The 16622-nt window shown below is 35.6% G+C and overlaps 3 long non-coding RNA genes across 4 annotated transcripts; 2 read left to right on the top strand and 1 right to left on the bottom strand.

Moving 5' to 3' along the window:
* Positions 1 to 304: 304 nt before the first annotated feature.
* On the bottom strand, positions 305 to 1008 carry LOC144548647 (uncharacterized). The gene is made up of 2 exons (XR_013509407.1): positions 829 to 1008; positions 305 to 472 (listed from the first exon to the last, which is right to left on the bottom strand). It is a non-coding gene; the product is annotated as an uncharacterized LOC144548647 (long non-coding RNA).
* A 2402-nt stretch (positions 1009 to 3410) lies between these two features.
* Positions 3411 to 7163, top strand: LOC144568140 (uncharacterized). Of its 2 annotated transcripts, XR_013515600.1 has the most exons (4): positions 3411 to 3638; positions 3721 to 3924; positions 6213 to 6325; positions 6810 to 7163. It is a non-coding gene; the product is annotated as an uncharacterized LOC144568140 (long non-coding RNA). The 2 variants fall into 2 exon arrangements; XR_013515599.1 differs by lacking the exons at positions 3411 to 3638; positions 3721 to 3924 and adding an exon at positions 4823 to 4858.
* Positions 7164 to 7321: 158 nt separating this feature from the next.
* On the top strand, positions 7322 to 7918 carry LOC144568148 (uncharacterized). Its single transcript, XR_013515601.1, has 2 exons — positions 7322 to 7532; positions 7703 to 7918. It is a non-coding gene; the product is annotated as an uncharacterized LOC144568148 (long non-coding RNA).
* The last annotated feature ends 8704 nt before the right edge of the window (positions 7919 to 16622 follow it).

The following is a 16622-nucleotide window of genomic DNA, read 5'->3' as shown; positions in this document are numbered from 1 at the left end:
AGCCATTTTTAGTATTATACAAGACTATTTATTTCAGCTAGGCTACCTTATAGAGGAAGGATAATTCTTGGAATAGAGATTACCAAATAAAAGCTAAATTAGGTCAGCTATTTTTTGTTTGACTTTAAGTCTTAAGGCATGTAGATATTTTCCGTTTGACTTTAAGTCCTTGTATGGATAATCATCTACACCAAAAACCATACCTGTTTGCACTTACCACATTTAACATGTGTAGTTTATTAACAATTTGACTGCACATTTACCATAGAGCATAATGCTAGTTCAAAAGTATAGGTAGCAATACCTTAATCTTCAAGGGGGGAGTGGTTGGTGCGTATCGCTCCAAAACAGTACCGTCTTTTGCCACAAGAAACTTAGTGAAGTTCCATTTGATACCATCTCCAAAAATGCCACCTTTCTTAGCTTTAAAGTAGTGGTACAGGGGTGATGCATTCTTGCCTTTGACATCAACCTATTATATATAGCGAAAATGAAAAAAAGAACACTATGGTTAAACAAAGATATTAGATATATCATGTATATTCCAATCATGTTTCCTATTTTTCTTTTTTTGTTCTTTTGGCAATATTTTTTAAGACCTGCTTTGTTACAAAAAAACTGAAATTAGGAAATTAACAACATAATAAGGGGGCAATTAAAAGACATAAATTGATAGTTCTTGTATGACTAAACCAAATAATATCACTGTCTTAATTTATACCTTTTTTCCAGTAAAAGTCCTACAATAATTCATTTGTCAAATTTGAAAAAAAATTACCCATCATCAAATTAACTGTTTTGATTGGTATATATCCAGTTTTAGTTTACCTTATCAAAAATTGGAAACTCAGCCTTCAATCTGGCACATGCAACCTCCTTGATTTCTTCATTGCTTCCTGGCTCCTGACCCCCAAACTGGTTGCATGGAAATGCCAATATCTCAAACCCTAAGAAGCATAATAACCAAATATGATAATCAAATAAATATAGGGGTAGTTATAACTTATAAGCATAATAACCCTAAGAGTACTGTTACGTACCATAGCTATGTAATAAAATTTTATATTATTAGATATGACTGCAGTAATGGAGGTAATGAAAGCATGATTGAACATTTAGGGGGGGGGGGATTTCAATTAGTCTGGTATGCATGAAGAATTTGGGGCTTACGATACTTTGCATGAATATTTAACAGCAAGTAAAGAAAATGTTTTGTAAAAATAATTTCATTAAGGCAATCCGTCGAACACCTTGTAAGCAAGAAGGATATACGCATGAATCTTTTGACATTTCCTAATTTATAATGCCTTTGTAAGATTACTAAACAACTGGACCAAACTAAACAGTTTAAACACGAAGGCTCAACCCACTATCACCATGAGTATCACTGAGGCAAGGAAAAACAAAACGGTTAGGCAGATTTACCGTAAGTGCTTTCATATCGTAGCTTTGACGAGGGTGGAGAAGGTCGTGCCGACCAAGCCTTGGTACCGACTCACCTATCAAATTTCAAATCGCAGTTTTGACGAGGGTGGAGAAGGTCGTGCCGACCAAGCCTTGGTACCGACTCACCTGTCAAATTTCAAATCGTAGTTTCGACGAGGGTGGAGAAGGTCATGCTGACCAAGTCTTGGTACCGACCATCCTATTGGGGAAGAGAAAAAAAAATTTCAAATTGTAGGTTTGAACCGTAAGAGAGAAAAAAAATATGAAATTGGGAAGAGAATAAGTGGGCTGCCGGGAGCGGCTGATTGGGGACCTGGGAGGAAATGGTTGGGCGGGGGATCGAGTGAGGGTTAAGGGTCTGGGGGGGAACGAAATTTTTGTGACGAAAATTTGAGATGAAAATTGTCAATTTGGAGGGATAAGAAATTAGTGGAGATTTAGGGTTTGGCGGGGAGAGAGATATAAGAGGGAAAAATGAAAATTGAGGCGGGGAACGAAATATCAAAGCAGCAAAGTGAAAATTGAGGCGGGGAACGAAATTTCAGAGAGATAGGAGCGAAAATTGACGGAATCAAAGTTTCAGTGAAAATTTCACAAAAATTTAAGATTGAATTTTAATATTTTTATTTGAGAAATATTTCTTAGTATTACCTTATTCACTATAACATTTCTATAAAATCAAATTTTGAGAAATATTTTTATTTCAGAAATATTTCTTATTTTTGTTTGAGAAATATTTTTTATTTTTATTTAAATAGTTGAGTGGCCTTTTATAAAATTAAAAGTGAAACAAAATATATTTTGTAATTTACATATGTACAACAAATAATATTAAAAAGATTAACATAATATTTATGTTAAGATCTATCGTAAGTGAAATGCAATGGATCCTTTAATATTCGTGCGAAATCTGATTCATTGAGATAGGTAACTAATTAAAAGAAGTGCAAATTTAGTATAGTTACGTGTGGATTTATAAGAATATATATTTGTACATATGATATAAATTTTGTAAAAGTTGTAATTAATAGTAAAATTTACAAGATAATGTATGTTAAAATCTATTTTTGCATCTTAGTAAATGATTTAGACACATAAAATAGCATGTTAGTACATGCATGTTGTCTTAACAACTCATATGCTACACTTGTCATGCAACAACAACAATAGTTGTGAAAGCTAATGAAGGAACGAACAAAAATGTCGTGCATTGGTCGATCGGAACCGTTACAATTAAAGATTACTAGCTTAATTTGTTTGTGTGAAAATTTTGTCCAAATTTATGTTGATTTTCACATCCATCTAGCTTACGGAATATCAAGCCATCGAATGGCTATAATCACATCACGTCGGATCGAAACTTAGACATAACCAAATTCAAAATCATTTATGTTGTATATGTTAAGGGTTCTCACTTGATCATTTAAATATTAACTTTGAATCATTTCATGAAAAATTAACCGTCGATTTATAACGTGAAAATGCACGGTCCACATTTAATGACACTATTTTAAGAGGCAAATAATAATGAAATTGTATAAAGTTGATATTTGTAAGTATAATTTGTTTATCCGATACGCTAAAATGCAGAATTTTATTTTTTGGAATTTTGTACATATAATTTGTTGTGCAATTATTATCTAATTGGCCACTGGATTAATCAGAGCCCTCTGATGTGTGATGAACTGTTCTGATTTAAAAGGAGGCCTCCATTTTAGTAAATGAATTATGTGGGGATAATGTTTTCTTAGGTAATACCATCCATCAGGTTTTTATCCGCCCCAGGTGGAAGGCTCCATATCCTTCAAGATTCGTGCTGCATGGATCAAGCGGCAATGATCTGCATAGATAATTTTACATTACTTTAGTTAAATATTTAGCAGAAGTTGATGGAGGGGAGTAAATATGTTAAATGAGACACAGAGAAGGATCTCTGTACTGGACTTGAAGCGTTTTGGAAAAAACCCTTCTCCTTTACCTTCCCTCTCCCTAAAAATACGCGCATGACACAAAGCCGATCTGGTGCCGCCGCCACTAACCTCTCCACCCTTTCCGCTCCCTCTTGATTTATTTTCTGCCGCCCCGACTAGGGCTTTGACCGTCCAACCGGCGCGCACCGCCAACGTCGCGGCTGTTGCGCTCACCATCAGGCCAATCTCTCACTTCTTCGACTGCAATGGTGGCCTTCATCAGTTATGTCCTTCTCATCTTCTTTTTTAAACAAATAATTACTTCACAAATAGTGATAGTTACAGTATGGTTTCAATTAGGAAGTACCCAGCTAAGAGAAACCTACAATGGCAGAAAGAGGAAAGGCGATCGGCGCGACTGAGGTCACAAAGGCGGGGCAGGAAGGCGAGGCTGCAATTCCCCGTAGATTGAATTGAAAAATTTCTGAAGATCAGGAAATACGCTGAGCGCGTCGATGCTGGTGCGTCTGTCTATCTCGCTGTTGTTCTCGAGTATTTTGCTGCTGAGGTAGTTTGTTTTGACCAATTTGTGCTTAATTTTAAGATATCTATTTTATTCGAAGCTGATTTTTTTGAGAAACTGGGTCTTGGCAAAAATGTCTGAAACTAGGACTCTTTACACACCCAAATCAAATGGTTTGAAGCCTTCAATTTGTGGCACCTAGGAAGAATTTTACAAATCTTAGTCATTTTAGGTTTTAAATGTGGTCTTAATTCATGCAATTTGTGTCAGTGTTTTTAAAAAAAAATGTCTAATTACAAGTTGTATGAACAAATAATTGCCTTCAATTTAAAGCAATAATTGTGAAGGATCGCTTGATATGGTGTAGAGTATGCAACTGAGAATCGAGAAAATGCAATTTAAAATTCCAATCTATGTATATTTTTCTAGAGTTGCAGTGAACTTGAACATGAGTACACCAGTTAAGTTTATTCGGGTTTGTACTTGGTGAAGGCTAACATTGCAACATATTTGTGATGTGAAATTAGTGCAAAGAAATAAATGTCTATATCTTTTTGTATACTTGTAATTTCGTGCTCAATTTAATGGAATATTTTCTGACCTAGAAACTGGTGCAACATAAAAAAAAAGAATAAATACATTGTTTATTTGCTTTCATGCTCACTAACCAACCATACACTAACAACTTATCAAGAAAAATTCTCTGACCAAAATTTGGCACTTCAATTTCATCAATCTAGGAACTAACAATGTGTTGCACATAAGTTATTTGTGGAAATGCCTAAATGGGTTTGATATCTCAGGACCATCTAATTAGCATATGTTGGTCACTAGATGAATATCACTCGACCGTCTTATACTTTCCTTTTTTATTTCCTTCTGCAAATTTGATAATTCTCTCTTTGTATAAAACTTGCAGGCACCACTTGAAGGTAGTTGGGGAGGGGATGACATCATGCTGCGGTTTGAAATACAATTGGTATTTCCTTTTTCAATAAATTGACGATCTCTATTTTTCTTTGATTATTTTCTGTGTTGCCTTGTGATGGCATGTGGGCATCGACCCTTTTTGACCTGACTGTGAAATGCCCCTGATTTGTGCTTGATCGGGCTCGTATCGGCCCCTTTTGGGCATCAACATCCTCAGCCAAACGGGTCCAGACCCAAGTTTTAGCAATACTTTTTATTGTTTTTTTTTCACTTTTTGACAATACCTTTTGTGAATCAAAATTATTTCTATATTTAAAGTTTATTTCATTTGCATGTGTTTTGTTTCATCTTTTATTTTTTTTATTTAGATCCTTGTGTTAATTCTGTAAACTTGCTGCTTCAGTGTGGGCATAAGAATTGAGACCAAGCCACATATCTTTGTTTGAATAATTTGGAGTTGTTCTTTTATCTGTTTTATGATAGTATTCATATTCTCACATCTTTTTGGTAGCTTCTGCATCTGTCTTCTCCACAAACATCTAAAATTTGAAATTTGTTTGCTCAGTGTAATATCCTTAACATAAGGCTTGGGGCAGTATTTATCATGCCTTAGCACTTGGAAACATAATTTTAAATAATTAAATAAAATTATTGTTTTAACTTTTAATACATCTTTGCTAGTTATGTTTTTTATATAGTAAATGTGAACGAATTGGAGCTTGGGTGATGTTAGTATCAATTTAAAGGAAAAACTGATTTTCTGGATATCTGTAGGTAATTGGCTCAGTTGATATATGCTTTTTTGTGGGATCATTTTATTTTAACTCATTATTTGAAGATGTGTTTCATCATTTTTATTTATGTATCCTATCTTATGAATATCTTTTGCATGCTTTGGTTTAGTCTCGTTGTCCCTAATTTTTATGATTTGATTTGGTTTGATCATTTCTTGTTATTTGGAAATATCGAACTTCTTCTGCCCTGTATATTATTTCCCTTGGGCAATGCTATTTTTTATCAGTTCATTATTTTTACTATGTTGTGAGATGTTGACTTGTGTCAAGTCGTTCACCTTAGCTTAACTCATTGTAGAATCTATTAGGGCATCTAGCTATGACAGTAAGCTAATTTCATTATAAAAAAAAAGTATTGTCTTGTCTTTATGGTCTGACATGCCATGACATTTTCAAGTCCCATAAGGGCCTACTAACTTGCCAACCATATAAAGTTTGTATTATAATAAAAACAAAAGGATATATTTGACATGGGACTTGTTAAAGCAGAACTGCATGGTTGAAAATAATAGCAAATTGATTAAGTTGAAATATTTGCATATCAGATTAATTACATGTTTTATATGATATGTTAGTAAACAACCCTCTTAAAATTCTTCATAACTGTAGGAGTTGTATACAAGAGAAGGCAATTAATGAAGGAGCAAAGGTGATAGGATGCAGACTAGGTAAGGCACTCGCTCGACCCGGCTCTGCTCATCGCTCGCTCGTCCTCTCTTTGGGTAAGACACCACTATCTATTCTAGAGGCCCTTCAAGTATACAGTTTGATAAGTTTCAAATTGCACTTGTACAGTTTGGGTAGATAGAGGAGCAGGTACGATACTGGTACAGGGAGCTTCCAAGCATACTAGTTTTGTGTAGTAGTTCGAACTGGTACTGGTTTTTTACTTGTGTCTTCAAGCATTTTAAGATGTAACAGTTTTCATTCTGATTGATGGAATTAGCCTACTGGCATGTTTGATGCAAAAAAAAAAAACATACGAGGTCATGGAGCCAATGATGTCCAGTGTTTCCAAAGCAACCATCTCTTTGTTTCTATCTAAATATTTCCTATTTGCATATAATCCTGAATATTGGTTAATTGTCAGTTGAAAATATGATAAATGTAAGGCATTATTTGTAATTATGGCAAAATACATTGTGCAATTTGTGAACTTAATTGATTTAGTTGTTCTGATCTGTGTTTGTTTTTACTGTGAACAAGGTCATGACATTGTTGCTAGCCGCATTGGAATCATTGATGTGTGGTTGAGGAAGAACTGTAAATTAATTAATGGCGGTTTTTTGTAAATTAGTGACGGTCTTTTGTAAATTAATTAAATGAATACTCCCTGATATACTTTCTGGCATTACTTTCTAATGCTTATTCTTGTGTATCTCAATAACTTTTTAATGTTTATTCTTAAGACCAAAATTTCAAGATTTTACAATTTAAGTTTCTGAATTATTTGTATCTCATTTACTTTTTAATATACTGCTTTAATTCTTATTGCTGTGATTTACAAAATATATTCAATTTGAAAGGAGAGGTCAAATTTCCTTCTAAATTTGAAGAATATTAAGTAGGATATGAAGAATATTAAGAAAGATGTGAATGAATTAATATACTGTTGTAATGTTATAAATGTTGTAATGTTATAAAAATATATTCAGTTTGAAGGGAGAGATCAAATATATAATACAAAGAGTATTGGAACCAAATGAAGAGGGCTTTAATTGGGACAATGAGGTAATTAGAGAAAATGAGTTCGAACTAGTAGACGATACGATGGAGATTTCACCAATAGTGGCGGATAACGAGAACCCTATAGAGGGAGGTGATGAAGGTTATGACACGGAGCAAGAGTATGACATGCAAGAAATTGAGGAAGGACTTGGTTACGGACTAAACCTCGAAGATCAATCCGATGAAGATGGTTATTAATTGGTAATTTTTTGTGTAATGGGTTGCATGGCAAATTCCCAACTATATAAAGTTTGTATTAATTATAATAAAAACAAAAATATATATTTCATATGGAACTTGTTAAAGCAGAACTGCATGGTTGAAAAGAATAGCAAATTGATTAAGATGGTTATTATTTGAAATACTTACAGGAGAAGGCAATTAATGAAGGCTCTGCTCATCGCTTGCTCGTCCTCTCAATAACTTTCTAATGTTTACTCTCAAGACCAAAATTTCAAGATTCTACAATTTAAGTTTCCGAATTATTTGTGTATCTCTTTTATTTTGTAATATACTGCTCTAATTCTTTTTACTATGATTTACAAAATATATTTAATTTAAAAGGAGAGATCAAATTTCCTTCTAAATTTGAACAATATTAAGTAGGATGTGAAGAAATTAATATACTGCTGTAATGTATCACTTGTTGTAATTTATAAGAATATATTCAATTTGAAAGGAGAGATCAAATATATATAGAAAAGTCACTGTCCAGAAATTCAATAATTGTTGCATGGGTAGGCCCATGCAACACATAGTTCAAAAAAATCGTCAAAACTTGTTGCATGGGTAATCCATGCAACAAATAGTTCGCAAATAATCCTCCATATTTGTTGCATGGGTTACTCATGCAACTGTTTAGTCTAGATTTTAGAGATTTGTTGCATGGACAAGTCCATGCAACAAATAGTTCTCAAATAATTGTTGCATGGGTTACCCATGCAACAGTTTAGTCTAAATTTGGGAGACTTGTTGCATGGATATGAAATGAGTTGTTGCATGGACATTCATTAAAATATACTTTCTATTTCTGCTGATGGGTCATGGGTCATCAAATATTTGTTGCATGAATAAATAAGAGACAGTTGCATGGTTAACTATCACATTTGTTGCATGAGTAACAGTTGCATGGGACTGTCCATGCAACAAATTTAATTGTGTCAGAAATGTCAATACTTGTTGCATGGACACTACTTAACCATGCAACAATTATTTTTATCCATGCAACAAACCCAGATTCTAGTAGTGTAAGTGATTAATAAAAAATAATTGAAAATAGTTGATTATAATCGGAAATAATTAATCAATTAGTTGAAAAATATGTAATAATTTGATCGTCGTCAATAACTAATCGGTTGATTAATTAGTTTAAATAGTCATTTTTTACAACACTGCTATATATAGATTAAAAGAACTATGTCAGGATAGAAGTTACACTAAAATTAAGATATTCAATAACACACTACTAGATTTTCAACTTTTTCCAAGAGTCCGAAAAGCCATTTCCAAGAGCATGAAGGGCCCTTGGAATTAAAATGGGCTTTTCTGACACAGTTCTGCCACTGTAAACCATTTCCAATGGCAAGCCCTTGGAAAAAGTAGTGCATGGAAATCCTTGATGTGTGCCCATGGAAATGTATTATTTATGTTGTTCGTACAATAATCTTTTACGTCTATTTGACTAATTTGCAAAAACATACAATTATTGAATTTTACGATTTCTTCTATTTTTGAGAACATATAGGTCCAAGAAGAGTAAGAACTGCGATATAATAAGCTTGGACTGAAGAAATCACGAAGACTTTTATCAAGAATACAAATTGTAAAATCAAAAGCTTGGTAAAGTATGTGTGAGGTTGATTAAATTGGGATAAAACGTTATGAACGTTTTCAAAACGTTGGTAACGTTTTGTAATAATCAGAAGCAACAAACTGATCAAAAGAAGAATCAAGTTATAACGTTATACAAACGTTGTGACGTTTTACAAACGTCATAACGTTTGACAAACGTTGTAACGATTAATAGCTTTAGAACTGCTGAAGAACAGCTGAACTGTACCAACATGAAACGTTGTAACGTTTATAAAACGTTGTAACGTTTATAAAACGTTGTAACGTTTATAAAACGTTGTAACGTTTCAGGAATATTTAAGCTTCAAATAACTTCTATTTTGATCAAGTTTTTACAGGTTAAAACGTTGGTAACGTTTTACTAAGCTGTCAGAGAATTAAAACCCTAAATCGCATTTGAACAAAATGTTGGTAACGTTTTATTAAACGTTGGTAACGTTTTATGTCAAACAGCTCATTTTTGAGCTGCCACTATAAATAGACTGAAGGGATCACTTTCAGAATCATCTCAGCCGACCCTAATTAATTCAAAAGTGATTTTCTGAGAGCTTAGCATACTCCATTGTTGTGAGAGCCTAAAACTTCAAAATCCCTCAAGCAACCTCAAACCTACTTCACTAATCTTGATATAGATTAGGTTAGAGTGATCTATTGAGTGTTTCTCTTGTGTTCCTAGACAATCGAGACCTTGTTCTCATCTCTTTGAGTTGGCCGTTTGACTTCCCGTTTGGTGTGTAAGGGCTCAACGGTTCACAAGTTGTAATCTTTTCGTATTGGGTAATAGGAAGGCGCACCTCACAAGGTTGCGAAGCCCCGGAGACGTAGGCCTTTGTTTTGCCGAACTCCGTTATCACCCCGCGTGTCAAATTTCTCTAAACCTTATCTCTTTACTTTCAATTGCAATTTAATTTCAGTTTTTGAGCAATTAAAGGTGCCCCTAAGTGTAACAAAGTGGTATCAGAGCAAGTTACTCGAATTAAGACACACTTAATTGGAGATTAGATCAACTTGACAAATGGCACCCTATAGATCCGTGAAAGAACCCCTAATTTTTGGTACTACTACCTGTCACACCCCGCGGCCACGGGTCGTAACAGTCCCCCGCCGTAAGCATACAACGCCGTGTATGCTTACAAGGCAATTAACAATTCAATCAAAACAACACACAATTCAAAACAAGTTTCTATATAAAATCAGAGTACACAGTCTGGACAGTAAATAATACAATATAAGTATCTCATCCGGATACCAACCATGAGGCCTACCCTAAAACTATACACCAAAATATCTAGGGTCCTGAGATGGTAAGCTTCTATGGCCTACTACTCGCGTGCCTCTCCGGAATCAGTCGCACCAGTACCTGTAAAATAACCGGGAGGGTGGGGGTGAGAATAAATTCTCAGTGCGAATTTGCCACAGTTCAAACTATTGGACTTGCAATCAAACTCCATATTCAACAATGAAACCCAAACAATAACAATGCAAACAGATGTATATAATCATAAATAACAGTATACCAATGCTCGACAACAATTAATCAACCTGAAACACAGTTCACGGAATTTACAAGATGAATTTCAAAACACAACATATATTTGGCTTAACTTAATTCATTAGGGCTTGTAGCAACTACAGATGTTCTTTCGAGCTGGACCGTTATCAAACCCACATCTGTAGGGTTACAGGTGCCTATAGATGGCCAACCAAGCTGGGCCCTTTTATCCGACACCCATCTGTAGCTGTTTGGCTTAACCATATCCTAAGGTCTGGTTACAAGTCACCTATACAGGTCAGCTTGACACAAATGCAATCACACGGAATCAAAGTCAGCCATACCGCTCAACTTTGCAATTTCATTCAAATAGAATCACAATCAGCTATCAGCTTTGCACAATTCATTAAACAGGTCAACGGATAGGTCACCGTCACCTTATCCAGCCACCTAAACAGGTCGGTCTGGCAAATTCTAACAGGTCAACGCATAAGTCAGCAGCGTCACCTTAATCCAGCCACCTAACCAGGTCGGTCTGGCAAAATTCTAACAGGTCAACGCATAAGTCAGCAGCGTCACCTTAATACAGCCACCTAAACAGGTCGGTCTGGCAAATTCATAAACACAGGTCAACGGATAGGTCACCGTCACCTTATCCAGCCACCTAAACAGGTCGGCTTGGCAGATTCATTCACATCAAGAACAAGTAATAGAACTAATCAAATAATAACCATACCAACATGCCAAATAATCTTAACCGAACAATTCAAATCATTCTCAGTTATGCAAGAATCAATCTACAGCATGAATTCCAAAATATGCAACAATTAATCATTCAACATGACAAACGAATAAACTGTTTAATTCCTGAAAATAAAGTATCAAACAAGTCCAAGAATCCCGCACCTTAGTATGACGAGCGTACCGCTTAATTTAAGGATCGGACGTCTCGTATTGCCTCGCTAAGTCTTGCTCAACCGAGCCTACACCTATATTATACGTATACTTGGTTTAATTTGGATTCAGTGGTCCATACGTTTACTTAGGGTTTGTATAGTCCTAAATCAATTCTTATGTCTTGGTATCGATTCTTTTCGGTTCCTTCTTTCTTATTAAAAATCTCATAGAACGGTGCACAATTGCATCTAGGCCCTCTAGCCATATACCCTTTCACTTTGGTAACCATCAATCACCGTTTCACTACTTTGGTTCTCGGATCAATTCGATTTACCATTTGGTTAACCCTAATTTGGTCAAAACCTCAAATCAGTCGTTAAATGTTCTAAAAATTCATGATCAGGAAGCAACCCTACCGATTACAAGTCTAATTGGTTGGGTTAAGCAAATCAAATCACGATTATGCCAACTTTCATTTTTGGCACGAAACACTAGAAATCAGATTTCACAAATCGGAAGAAATCGGGAAAAAGATTGACAAACAAACTAGTAAGGAGTGTAGAGGAACTAGTCCTCGAGTAATTCGAACACAAATCTCGAGTTTAAAACGAGAACCTGAGAAATTGAGAAAATTCGAGGTTTCGAAAGAAAGAAGGAGAGAAAGAAATACCAATTAGGAGAGTTCGGAGAGATCCTCGGCAGTTTACTCGGTTCCGATTTCGATTTCTCGCAACAATCGGAGGTTTGAAAGGAACGGAAAGTCACACGCTCTTTTTCTTCTCTCTTAGCCAAAAATCACTTGAAAATGGGGAAAATGGCGAAATGGGAGAGAGAGAAGCTTTGATTTGGGTTTTAGGGTTAAAATTACCCTAAATGCGGATGCACCAATCCGCACTGCGGGTGGCTTGACCCGCACTCAGCACTTGGTCGTTTTCGAAAGTAAAATTTAACACAGAAATCACCCGCAGTGCGGGTGGCTTCACCCGCAGTCAGGACTTAGTAGATTTTTGGAATGAATTTTAACACAGAAATCACCCGCAGTGCGGGTGGCTTCACCCGCAGTCAGGACTTAGTAGATTTTTGGAATGAATTTTAACACAGAAATCACCCGCAGTGCGGGTGGCTTCACCCGCAGTGCGGGTCACTCACCCGCACTCGGGACTTAGGCAAGAGTTCAGGAAAAGTCCGAGCGTAGTGCGGATGAATTCCACCCGCAGTGCGGGTCAACCTCATCCGCACTCAGTACTTAGCCGTTTTCAGGAATTTCAGTTCAATACAGGAATTCATGAGTGCGGCTGAACCCATCCGCAGTGCGGGTCACTCACCCGCACTTAGTACTTAGCCAATTTTTCAGAATTTCAAATCAACACATGTTTGAATGAGTGCGGATGCACCCACCCGCAGTGCGGGTCAACCCATCCGCACTCAGCCTATAAAATCTCAAAATCTCGAAATTTCAACGCGGTTTTGATTCATACTTAATTTACTTATTTAGGGGAACCTTAATTAAGGTTTAAACTTCCATTTTATTAGCAAAATTTTTTATTCTTACTTTTAAATCCTTTGACTTTAATTATTAAAATTTCGTAACGTAACACTACCAAAAATTTCATGCATTGGAAGAAAACCATGATTAATTACTTAAATATCCTTGAGGTATGGTATGTGGTTGAAAAATGGTATACACCAACATACTCAAGTGTAGCTACCGAGGGTTCAACCGATGCCAAAATTGAGACCGTCGATTCCAAACAAATCAAGAAAGACAATGACCTAGCAACCAATGCCATATTCAATTTGGTTAGTGAATCGGTAGCCTCACTCTTTGGTAGTGCATCAAGTGCGAAAGAAATGTGGGATGCTCTTGTAAACCGGTATGAAGGCAATACCCAAATCAAACAAACCAAAATAACCGGTTTAGAAGCAAAATTTGAAATCTTTAAGATTGAAGATGGTGAAAGCATTGAGGATATGTATAATAGACTTATGCATATCCAAAATGAGTTTACCGAATTGGGAGAACCACTTTCTAACAATAAAATTGTAGGAAAGCTATTGAGAGTGATGCTCATGAGGGATAGATGGTCCGGATTGGTGAGTGCTATAGAAGCAATCCAAGGCACGCACGACACATTCACACCGGATGACCTCTATGCCCATTTTAGAAGTTTTGAAGAAAAACTTCGACAATCCGGTGATTTGAAGCAAAGCTCAAAATCCAAAACCGTAGCTTTTCCGGCACAAAACCGGAACTTCCCAAGCTCCTCAAACACCCGTCTCTCAAATGATCAATTTATCAACAAAATTGATCATGAAACATCCAAGGATGCTCTTCTCTTATCCAAGATGTTTCAAGGAATGCTTGACTTTGAAAGAAAATACAACAAGGAACGAGAAGAGAAGAACAAAAGGGTAATGTGTTTCGCATGCCATAGAGAAGGGCATTCCATTCAAACATGTTTCAAGCTATTTCCACAATTGAAGAATACGGATGGCGAAACACAACAAGATCGAAAACCAAGACAAAAGTATGATGGGTATAAGAAGAAGAAGGCCAAAGCTATGCAAGCTTTGTTCTCGGATAGTGAGACGGAACAATCCGACACGGAATCGGAGAATGAAGAGGAGATCAACCTTGCATTGATGGCAAGTGTAGATGAAGATCCCTCGAAAATTGATATAGACTCAATTATAGCTAGCAAGAACATCACCGATGAAACAACCATCAACTTTCTCATGGAGCTTGTTAAATCAAGGAATGCCAAGGAGGGAGATGAAGGGGTCAACACCTCAACAAACTTTGCTAGTGAGGTACATTCAACTCTTAGTCTTGATGGTTATGAGACCGAACTTGAATTTGTAAATGAAGGTGGTGAAGAATATAGTGGTGAAATTGATATTGAAAATTGTATCATCACAAATGAGACCAATAATGACTTGAGTATAAATCGGTTAGACACCAATGATGCAAGCACTTTCAATAATGAAATTCTAATGCACGATGATAATGAATCTAGGTTGAAATCACTCCTTGATGAGTCCAATAGAACCTTGGTTGAGAAGGAAGGTATTATCCAAAAATTAATTGCTAAAAATGACATGCTAGAACTTGAAAATAAAAAATTAAAAGCATCACACTTAGGTGAAATAGGCATTTTAAAAGTTAAAGTTCAAACTTTGGAAACCGAAATCCGGGCATTGAGATCTCCTAGTGAATTATCAAAAGTCACTAGTCTAGATCCCTACTATGTGAGCAAGTTGATAAATGATCAATCCTATTATAAAAATGATAGAGTTGGTCTTGGATTTGAGAAGGGTAAATCCTCACTTAAATCTAATCACATGCAAGGCCCTAAAGAAAAAGGAGAACATTCTCAAACTTCAAGTATTCCAAATGCCAAACTAAAGTTTAATTGTGAACAATACTCAAATTATCAATTTTTTACTAAAAAGGGTCTAACTCCTTTGAACAATGAGTCATCAAAATTGAAGTCTTCTCATGCTCAAATGCTAAACAACCAAACTATGCATTTAGGTACAAGTACAATAAAAGAAATTCCAAGAACAAGAATGCCTCTAAAGATAGTGAGAGGGACACTCTTAATCCAAAGGGGTCAAACAAAACATATTTCAAAGGACCCGATGGATGGTTTTATGAATTCAAAAATAAAAGTGCTTTACAAAACCAAACTCAAAGAAATGGTTTAGCCAGAAATGTTCCCCAACATCACAATAGATTTAATTTTAACAAAATCAAGAGTGTTGCATCTAAAGTTGCAAATAGGTCACATGATAGTAATAAGAGTAGTTTGTATGAAGTGAAGTACCAATCCATTCTCAAACAAGGTTCTACTACACTAAAGCAATCAACTACAATGTGCAACTATTGTTGTAAACTTGGGCACACTTCCTTAGAATGTGGATTTAGGAATGTAAACAACAAACATAGTGTTGTTTGGGTTCCTAAATCTATTATAGCTTAGGTTCACACTTAATCTCCCCTAAAATTTTGTAATTGCCAAACATAAAGGGGGAGATTAAAAACAAGGTATATGTTAGTTACTAACTCAATAATAACTAATATATACTTTGTAGGTGTGTTTGATTTCATCTCAAAAGGAAAGTGCTTGGATCATTGATAGTGGATGCTCACACCATATGACCGGTGACAAATCTAATTTTAAATTCTTAGAACCATATGATGGAGGTACGGTTACCTTTGAAAACAATCAAAGAAAGAGCTCTATTATTGGTATAGGCTCAATTGGTAACCAACACTTGACCATATCCAATGTATATCTTGTTGATGGATTATACTATAACTTACTTAGTGTAAGTAAGTTATGTGATTCGGGATACTATGCCAAATTTAATGCTAATGCTTGTCACATAGTTAAATCTTCGGATGATGCTCTAATCTATTCGGGTAAACGAAAGAAAAATGTTTATTACTTGTATTTTACTCATTTTGATTCCGATGAAACTTGTCTAAGTGCCGTATCTAGTGGATCATGGTTATGGCATCGTAGGTTAGGTCATGTTTCAATTGATACCATTAAGAAATTGGTCAAACTAGACCTTGTGCGTGGGTTACCAACACATAAATTAGAACTTGAAGGATTATGTGATGCATGTGTCCAAGGTAAACAAACCAAGAGTAGTTTTAAATCCAAAGACATGGTTTCAACCGATCAACCTTTGCAATTGTTACATATGGATTTATTTGGACCAATTAGTGTACCAAGTTTGGCCAAAAAGAAATACGCATATGTAATTGTAGATGACTATAGTCGCTTTACTTGGGTTTTATTCCTACAACACAAGGATGATGCAATTAGCAACTTCATTGAATTTTGCAAACGTGTTGAAAATGAAAAGGGGTCAAAAATCATTAGAATTAGAAGCGACCATGGGGGGGAATTTGAAAATGCAAAATTTGATCAACTTTGCTCTAAAAGGGGATACAAACATGAGTATTCGGCTCCTCGCACACCTCAACAAAATGGGGTAGTTGAGAGGAAGAACCGAACCTTAGTTGAGCTTGCCCGAAC

The sequence above is a fragment of the Carex rostrata genome, chromosome 2, assembly GCF_964058835.1.
Source record: "Carex rostrata chromosome 2, lpCarRost1.2, whole genome shotgun sequence".
NCBI classification, from domain to species: domain Eukaryota; kingdom Viridiplantae; phylum Streptophyta; class Magnoliopsida; order Poales; family Cyperaceae; genus Carex; species Carex rostrata.
Note: the sequence above shows the minus strand (reverse complement) of the source record. Positions and strands in the feature narration are given on the sequence as shown.